Source organism: Nannobrachium achirus, assembly GCF_963921795.1.
Source record: "Nannobrachium achirus genome assembly, chromosome: 5".
NCBI lineage: Eukaryota > Metazoa > Chordata > Actinopteri > Myctophiformes > Myctophidae > Nannobrachium > Nannobrachium achirus.
The window spans coordinates 44,284,337-44,294,151 of NC_137814.1; positions in this window are offsets into that span (position 1 = coordinate 44,284,337).

Consider the following 9,815-nt stretch of genomic DNA (forward strand, 5'->3'; position numbering starts at 1 on the left):
ACCCAAGGAATCCAGGGAAAAAAGAATTTTAATTTTCCGATCTACGGTTCAAGAGTTACGGGGCAAAACGTAAAGTGGGCCGTTATAGCGCCACCATGAGGCCGAGTGATGTAATTATTTTTCGATTTATTCTTAAAATCATTATGAATCTCCTCTCCGAGGTTTGAAACTGTAGCTCCTATGGTTTACGATAGAAAAATACTTGAAAGTGATTTCTTGCATTGTCCCATTATAAGTCAATGGGGACAATTAAGCGTCGTTTTTTGCCGATTACGTCGGCATGGTAAGGCGGATCGGAACGAAAGGTAATAGAACACCATTCCCTTTTTACCTGTACCGACCACACATGTTAAAGGAGGGGCGCTATTGAGCAGGCACTCAACACACACACACACACACACACACACACACACACACACACACACACACACACACACACACACACACACACACACACACACAGAATGTAAAAAGATAGATCTAGAACACACAGAATGTAAAAACATAGATCTAGAACATATGGAATCAAAAACATAGATCTAGAACACATAGAATCAAAACTAGACCAGGTCAACCTGGTTGTGCCAGACCCCCTGTCTGTCATCATCATTTATGACATCATGCCTTTTATAGGCATGTCATCATCATGTCATCATCATATATACCCTTTATATAGAAAACCCGGACCGACAGACATTTGCTTATGTAGGCCCTACCCATTTCATGGGTCTGGCAAACATAGACCTAGAACACAGAATCAAAAACATAGACCTAGAACACATAGAATCAAAAACATAGATCTAGAACACATAGAATCAAAAACATAGATCTAGAACACAGAATCAAAAACATAGATCTAGAAACATAGACCTCGAACATATAGAATGAATCACAAACATAGTTCTAGAACATATAGAATCAAAAACATAGATCTAGAACATATATAATCAAAAACACAGATCTAGAACATATAGAATCAAAACAGATCTAGAACATATAGAATCAAAAACATAGATCTAGAACACAGAATCAAAAACATAGACCTAGAACATATAGAATCAAAAACATAGATCTAGAACACAGAATCAAAAACATAGATCTAGAACATATAGAATCAAAAACATAGATCTAGAACATATAGAATCAAAAACATAGATCTAGAACACAGAATCAAAAACATAGATCTAGAACACATAGCGCTTCTTAAACAATTGACTGGTACAGTACAGTACAGTAGGGTACAGTACAGTACAGTAAGGTCAGTAGACTACACACACACACACACACACACACACACACACACACACACACACACAGGGTGTAGCTGCTCAGATTCACCGCTCCACTTCGAACCGAGGTTTGATTTTTAATTAACGTATACATTTCATTTTATTAAATTGTCAATGACCATGCAGCCCAATTCGCCCAAGGGCCGCTGAGAGCCAAGGGCCCCTGGCAAGTGGCAACGGCCCCACCGGCCCAATGGTTAATACAGCCCTGTTTATGTCTATGTATGAATATCCATATCCTACCTTTGTAGGGTGGGTAGACTAGCTCTAAGGAGAAAACCTTCTACCACTATGGACCAGAGCTAGGTCTAGCCCTGCCTTAGAACAAGCCTGCACTCCAGAGAAGACAGTCAATTAATTAAAAAAAACAGTTGGAGAAGCCTGGATATATTTAATTTCTTCCCAACGTTACCCAAGTTTTAAGGCCAGACTCAAGGCATGCCAAGGCAAGGCCAAGATTAGGCATTCACATTAACAGACGTACAACAAACGGTGTTGGATTTCTCTAAATCCAGTGAGCTTATCTCCAAATCTATTTCATAATTAGTCAATAAAGAACAGCCAGCCGGTAGAGCTCTCAACAGAAGCACAGGGGCATGGAGCATTTCTTTGTGCATTTAAATGAATGATTCCAGATTCCTGAGCATTTCTGTCCAATCAAAAAATATCCAATTTATAGCTGCAATAACAGATGACAGATGGAGATATTTAGATTCTGTTTTAGCTCGAGTCCTTAAGGACCACTATAGTTTACTGCTGGGTTTCTATCCTCACTGAACATGAAATGCAATCACCAACTATAGTGTTCCAAGTCAAACATTTCCCGACTAGAGACACTGAATGAATGCAATTAACTGGACTGAAAACCAGCAGACTATACATATAAGTCCCTGATGAGCAGAATTGAGAACTCTTCTTGCCCTGTGTGCATATTGTGTTAGGCAGCCCCATCAATTAATATGAAAACAACATTGCAATGTTGTACTCTTGGAGTTTTTCCTATTACTGTAAGCCCATGCAGATGGTGGTGTGGGGGTGTGTGTGCACATCCAAAACTGAGGACAGAGGACTTACATGAAATTTTCTCAGAAGGGTCAGTGAACTATAGAAGTTCAAATCGTTAGATCGTTAAATATGAGGTATTCTTTCAGATGTGGAATTATTATGGAACTATTCAGAGAGTAATGAATTAAATATCAAGGCCAGCGTACATGCCAGTTGTCCATCATTACAGCCTTACAACTACCGTACTTATACCACATATTTCTGTGGCTTTGACTTATATGAACTAATATTGAGTAAGGGGCTGTTCATCCAGCTACAGCTAACCACAGATGTTATTAAAGGTATATTCAGTGATTGTATTTCATTCAAATAAAAATATAATTGGTACATTTTCCATTCATTCTCCTCACTAGAATGTGTGCTGACCATATAAGGACTTCCACCATGGCCCGTGTTGCGAGCATAGCTAGATTCGGTTATCAGAGGTGGCCAGCCAGTTCTCGACCAATCAGGGTAGAGTATGGCCGTAGTTATGATGTTTAGTTATGATGGTCATTTGGTCAAAATAAAAGTTTTGAGAACCACAGTCTCTCTGAATTAAGAACGTCTGCTAAATGCCTAGATTGTAAAATACTGAACTCATAAAATGCCACAGTCTCGTAGTAAATCAGTATCATACATATCCTGAAGCTGGAGACGTAGGCCTACCGATATTCAGTGATTGGGTCTAATGATCAAAACGAGAACATTATAATGGTGTAAGAAATCTATAAAAAACTAAACATTTCCATGCAGTAAGGCCAGTAAGGGACAAGATGACCCCCGGCCACTTTCATTATCACTGAATACACCTTTAAGTTCCTGACCCCGATTACCCTATTAATGGTGATTGATTCTGTCCATCACGCATCACACACTGTCCATATTAGAGGAGCTGCGTGAATGATCATGGTGGTTACTGGCGGTCAGCCAGGAGCAATAGAACCAATTATACCTGCAGTCCAGCCAGTGGCCCTCCTTAACCTGAGAAAATGATGAGCTGGTGCTAATGAAGTTAGTGAATTAGAGACACCATCTGTTGCTGCCATCACTTCTCACTGTTAGGCCACAGCTTCTCAAGGACACTACACAAGCATATACTGTATAATGAGTGTGTGTGTGTCACATTTGGTAAGGGTCCATTTGGTTACATTCCTGCTAATTCCAAAAAAGCGGAACATATCGCTCCAGTTCTTAGATCTTTACACGGGCTCCCTGACTGTATATGTCAAATAATTTATTTCAAGATACTGCTGTGCTGTTGGATTATAAAGCATTGAATGGTTTAGGGTCAAAATTGAAATACATTTCTTATCTGAAAATCATGAACCATCCAGACCTCTCAGGTCCAAGGGAAACAGGGGCGTCACAAGGGGTAGGAAAGTGGGACTGAGTTACTGGGGCCCAAGGTGGAGGGGCCCTAATAACTTTATCTATTGAAAAATAGCAGATATACAAGCTCACAGCGTGGCACCGAGTGCCGCGCTGCGAGCTTGTAGATCTGCTATCTTTTTAAAGTTGTGAAAATGTGTGAAAATCTTTGAATATATGTATATTTTAAGCGAACATTTCTAATTTTGCTTCTGGGGGGTCCCTGGAACTAAATATTTTGAGATCGGGGTCCGTGGCCAAATACATATCATCTTGGGGGTCCTTGACATATGTTTCTTGCACACATTTTCACGATTTTTAAAAAATAGCAGATATACAAGCTCGCAGCGCGGCACTCGGTGCCGCGCTGTGAGCTTGTATATCTGCTATTTTTCAATAGTTAACATTCATGGGGGGCCCGCAGTGAATCCTTGTACCCAGGGCCCAGAATTTGGTGTGACGCCCCTGAAGGGAAATGCATATATTTGGGAAAATGTAGAGAAGCAGCACTCAGTTTTTATGCATCACATATCTTGAACGAATTCCGAGAAAACGGCTCCGTTATTTTAAATCACAGCTAAAAACCTTTCTGTTTGCAGCTTAACTATTCTGCTGCACTGTAATTTAACTCAATTTGTTTAGTTTTATTTGTACTTTATTATGTTTTGACTGAGTTCACAATTCACCCTTTGTCAAGTCCCGCCCATTGTCCTGCCCCTCTCCACACCCATTGGTTGCTGTGTCTTGGAGGGACATACAGTGGGACATTCCATCCACTGCCATGTTAATTCAGTAGTTGCTTCATATTGTTATTCTGTGTGCTCAATTCTAATTTCTTTTTTTTTTTTTTTTTTTTTTTTTTTCATTTATGTTTTATTGTATTTTTCATATAAATCACAAAAACAAAGCAAACATAAAACTTTGTTTCAGTCAATTGGAGCTGCTCAGTGGCAGCATAGTGAATCAGCATGCCTTTAAATGTTTTTATTTCTCAAAAAATTATGTTTTAGCTAATTCAACATAAAAAAGGCGGAACCAGGGCGGGACAAGGCAGATAGAGCCTGCTGGTTGGTCAGTCAGGGACCAACCAGGAGCTTAACAAAGGGTGAATTGTCGGTTGTCTCCAAAGGTGTGGCCGAGACTATGTTTTCGCCTCCGTTCGTCCGTCCTTGTGTAAGACGAGTGTGTGTTCGTCCATCTGTCTGTGTAGAACTAATCTCTGGCACCACTGGACGGATCAGCGTGAAACTGTGCACGCACACTCCCTGGAGGAAAAGCAGAACATCTGCAACCTATAGGCCCTGTTTGTGCCACATTACATTTTCTGCCAGTATAGTGTGTTTTCTTCAAAACACACTTTTTGCTTCTACTCCTACTGTACAGACTCAAATCGGTACACATTACCTCTCTGGGGTCAGGTGATCAAGATGATGAGTATACTTCTATTTTTAAGATCCCTATCTATGACCATAGTTCGCGAGTCCTGGCTAGGCAACCCAGCCTGGCGTAGACCCGTGCTCTGATGAGCACACTTCTTTTGTCCTTTTACAGCTTAATGTCATATGTACAGCAAACTGAACTGCCTTGTTGGAATGTACTAAATAAACTTGCCTTGCCTTGTAGTTAAATTAATGGAGTAGTTCACCCCCAAAATGACATTATTTCTATTGATTACTCATGCCATGGAGACCAAGGAGAGAATTACCCCCATTGATCATCCGGAATCAATGGGGGTACATTTATTGTAATCACATTTTTGTTTTAGGAATGCGACATATACAAAAAAATATTATTGAACTCAAGTCTCCATGGCGTGAGTAATCAATAGAAAAAATGACATTTTGGGGATGAACTACTCCCACTCAGTATTATTTATACTGTGTAGACACAGATAAACTAGAGTTTAACTCATGACAGAGGTCCTTTATACCCTCCTTCCCAAATGCATTTGGGTCTCCATCCGGAATCAATGGGCTTACAAAGAGTCTCCTCAAATTATTGGCTTCGGAATGCGAACAAAAAAAAAAGATTGAAGTCTCAATGGGACGAATAATCGATAACTCTTTTTTTGGGGTGAACTACTCCTTTAAAAGATTGGAAAATTCGAAAATAAACTTGACAGTTGATATGGTCTTGTGAAAACACAGAGAGAGCGAGAGAGAGAGCTCCAAGATCAGTTATCACCTTTAATTTCAGTGTTCCCGTTCCAATTTTGACTGTAATGTTTTGTTTTTATTTCATCACTTCCAATTTCACTTATTAATCCTGTATTCTGTATGAGTTCTCTATCCTGATTTGATCAAATTGGTATCCCTACTTGAAAAGGTATGTTCTGTTCACTAAAGAGCTTGAGAGACAGCTATATACAGTTATAGACAGAGTCTATAACAATGATTGGTATGAATACAGAGAGCCTTTTAACACGAAAAAAATAAATAATCACTTACATCCCCTAGGTTTTGTCGAACAGATGTTTTGAGTCAGGTAATTACAGGTACTGGATATTCAATGCCATATTCCGTAACCTATTTGGGAGGGACAGATTTATTTCAAAAACAGTTTCACCCATAGCTGTACAACAGATGCAATGAATACAAATGACACAGAACACTCACATTTTGAACATGCTGGCCATAAAAATAGTGTTTTTACATCTCAACACCCAGGAATTAAAATTTAAAAATGCAAGGTTCCTTGACATATCTAACAGAAATATGACAAACGTACGTACACAACATGTAGACATCATTAAAAACTGCCTGTGAATAATTTATATTAGCCTGTCAGCCCCAGCAAAATGTAGGAATAAATCAATTCACTCTTCTCTTCAAGCATCTAAAGCCTGATTTATATTTTCACACACTGAAAACAGGCTATCTATATGCTCACAACGTGTCACACACTGCGAAGCCTTGTAGATCAGGTTATTTACGGTGTGCGACAGCGTCTATGTATAAATTAAGCATAAGAAATTCACATTTCAGCTCTCTCTACCAGCACCATGGCTCATGGCAGTTTTTCATACAAGCCTACAGAAAAGGAGCAACATGTTTTGGACGGAATGGAACAGAGGATGTTCACGCTTCATCTGTTTGCTTATAGAGTTGCATCTTTTCTATGCACAATACAGATCATAATAGTTTAAATACACAACAAACCCACGCTTTATGCTTCAAGAAACAAACAGAAGGGAAAAGAACAAATATTAAACAGAAAATAAAACTTAAAATGAGTGCTGTTGGCAACTGATCTCACTGTAGCTCGCAGAATATGAATCACCAGCATTTTGATGGACCACATGTCAGTAAGCAAATAACAAGTTCGGAAAGAGTCTTAAGCTGACAGCTGTCTCATTATAGGTTTCCTTTTGATTTTCCTTTTAAATGAGACTTTGCATTCCTCTTCAAGCAGGGCTGCTGTCATCAGTCCTCCCAACTTAACATGGGTCTCCCAGACTCTCCCTCCATTTCCAGACTTTGGAGAAAATGGACAGCCATCATCTGAAACAAATGAGAAAAACAAAATTGCTTTGTCTATGGTTCAAACCACCTAAACTAACAGAAGGGTTATCACACAACTTGTTCACCACAAGATTATTGTGTTATAGCCCTGAAGAAGACACTCTTGGTGTCGAAACCGGTCGGCTTTATTGGCTTTTTATTGTTTTAATATGTAATAGCCCTAGTTGTCAAATAAAGGCTTTTTAATGCGTTCCTTGGCTCTGAGTGTGCGAGAAGAACTTCCCGACGGGACCCCTTGCTCACTCTTTAGATCCTCTTTGTCTGAAACTATTTTCAAGCTCTTTTGTTTGGACGTTCGATTGAAGTGGGACACAAGAGGATTTCCTTTGAAAGCCATTGAATTATAAGATTCTCCATGGAGAAGCATATTTTTATCCATAGGTTTGCGCGTGTAAGAGATTCCCTTGTGTGGTGTACATCAAATTCACACCAGCAACGTTATTCCGCTTCTTCAGTTTTTAACAACATTGGAATGTTGTTAATATTAATTAAATAATGGGGCTGCCTAACACAGGACAATATGAGTTCTCAATTCTGCTCATCAGGGACTTATACAGGGCCGGATGTAAGCTCTAGTAGTAGGTGGGGCGAGAGGAAATGCCAGGGGGGCAACCTTTTTAGGGGGTCATAACGCCAGAAATGCATAAAAACCTATGCATTTTGGCACACTTATACCAATGACACACCACACCATGCTGTGTACAGTACAAGTCACAGAACTTAAGAAATAAAATACACAAAAAAGTAAAAAAAAAAAGAAAATCACACCCGTGTGAACTGAGCGGTGGTTTACCCACCTCATAGATCATGTGTACCGATTTTTGTGACATTTGAAGAAAATATGTAGGAAAAGGAGCAAAAAGTGTGTTTTGGAGAAAATTCAAGATGGCGGAAAATCTATCCTGGCGCAAATGGGCGTGGCCTATATGGGGAGATGCGTCTTGACCCAAGGAATCCAGGGAAAAAAGAATTTTAATTTTCCGATCTACGGTTCAAGAGTTACGGGGCAAAACGTAAAGTAGGCCGTTATAGCGCCACCATGAGGCCGAGTGATGTAATTATTTTTCGATTCATTCTTAAAATCATTATGAATCTCCTCTCCGAGGTTTGAAACTGTAGCTCCAATGGTTTACGAGAGAAAAATACTTGAAAGTGATTTCTTGCATTGTCCCATTATAAGTCAATGGGGACAATTAAGCGTCGTTTTTTGCCGATTACGTCGGCATGGTAAGGCGGATCGGAACGAAAGGTAATAGCACACCATTCCCGGCCAAGCCGCACATTTTGATGTATATATTGCGCGAGTGGCGTAAATGGTGCGGCACTAGTTACGCGCCGAAGTTTAGGCTACATACAGACACGGACGGAGACAGACAGACCCACACACACGGCCACGTATAGGAGCGTTGTGACCACCGCTCAAAAAAAACAACAAAAGGTTAAAGAAATGATAAATAATGTGATGACAAAAGACAGACATGTTACTGGTGTGATAGCTATATAAACTGATGTGATTGACAAAGATGAATGCAAATGATACTATAAACTGATAGATATAGATTGATACACTGATATGAGACTAGATGGATGATAGATATGATACTGGATAGATTGAGACACTGAGATGACACTAGATGGATGATAGATATGATACTGGATGGATAGATTGATACACTGATATGACACTAGATAGACAGACAGACAGACAGACAGACAGACAGACAGACAGACATGACACTAGACAGACAATGACATTATATTTCCTCCAAATTTGCGACAAGGAAAACAAAAGCACGCATCTAGCTTCACTGAATATTCCAGCCATGGTCTTCCTCCACGGTACCAGCCCGGGCTGAATGCGCGTGCTGTCTTGCCAAAATGACGTTTTGGAAACACAAGATTAGCGGGCTGTGATGGTGCTGTTGTGCTTAAGCCAGTGCTGTTAGCAGCGGCCACTGCTGCGTCGTGTACGGCGAAGCTTTCAGCTTGTGTTGCCGTGCTTGTGGAACTCAATTGGGGGTTAGGGTTTGGATCGGGTCGAGGAGCAGCAGCTCTACCTCCTGCTCCCTGTGTGCTGTTGTCGGCGGCCGCTGCTGCGTTGCGAACGGCGACGCTTTCAGCTTGTTGCCGTGCTTGTGGAACTCAATTGGGGGTTAGGGTTTGGGTCGGGTCGAGGAGCAGCTGTACCCCGAGTCGACGACGGCTCGGAGCCTGCCTCTGGACTGACTGGAGCCGTAGCAGCAGTGCTACTCGCGTCGCGAGGTTTAGAAACCAGAAATCGACGCATATTGACCGAAAGAGCCAGAGAAAGAGAACAGAAGTTAAAGTGAAACAAGCTGCAAGCACAACTAAAAAACAAACTGTTCCTTCTCTCGATTAGTTCCTTAATGCGCTGGATAAAACTGAAGTTAGTTGGCAACCAGAAGTGGTGCGTGTACTTGTCTGTCGAGACGAGACTGACTGACTGCTGTTCCCTCCTACGCATTCAACGCATATCGGGGGCGGAGCTGCTGGCCTGGCTGGAACATTATTATTTGTTTTACTTCTTTTGAGGTGCAGAGAGGGAGAGAGATGGCATTGGCGATCGGAG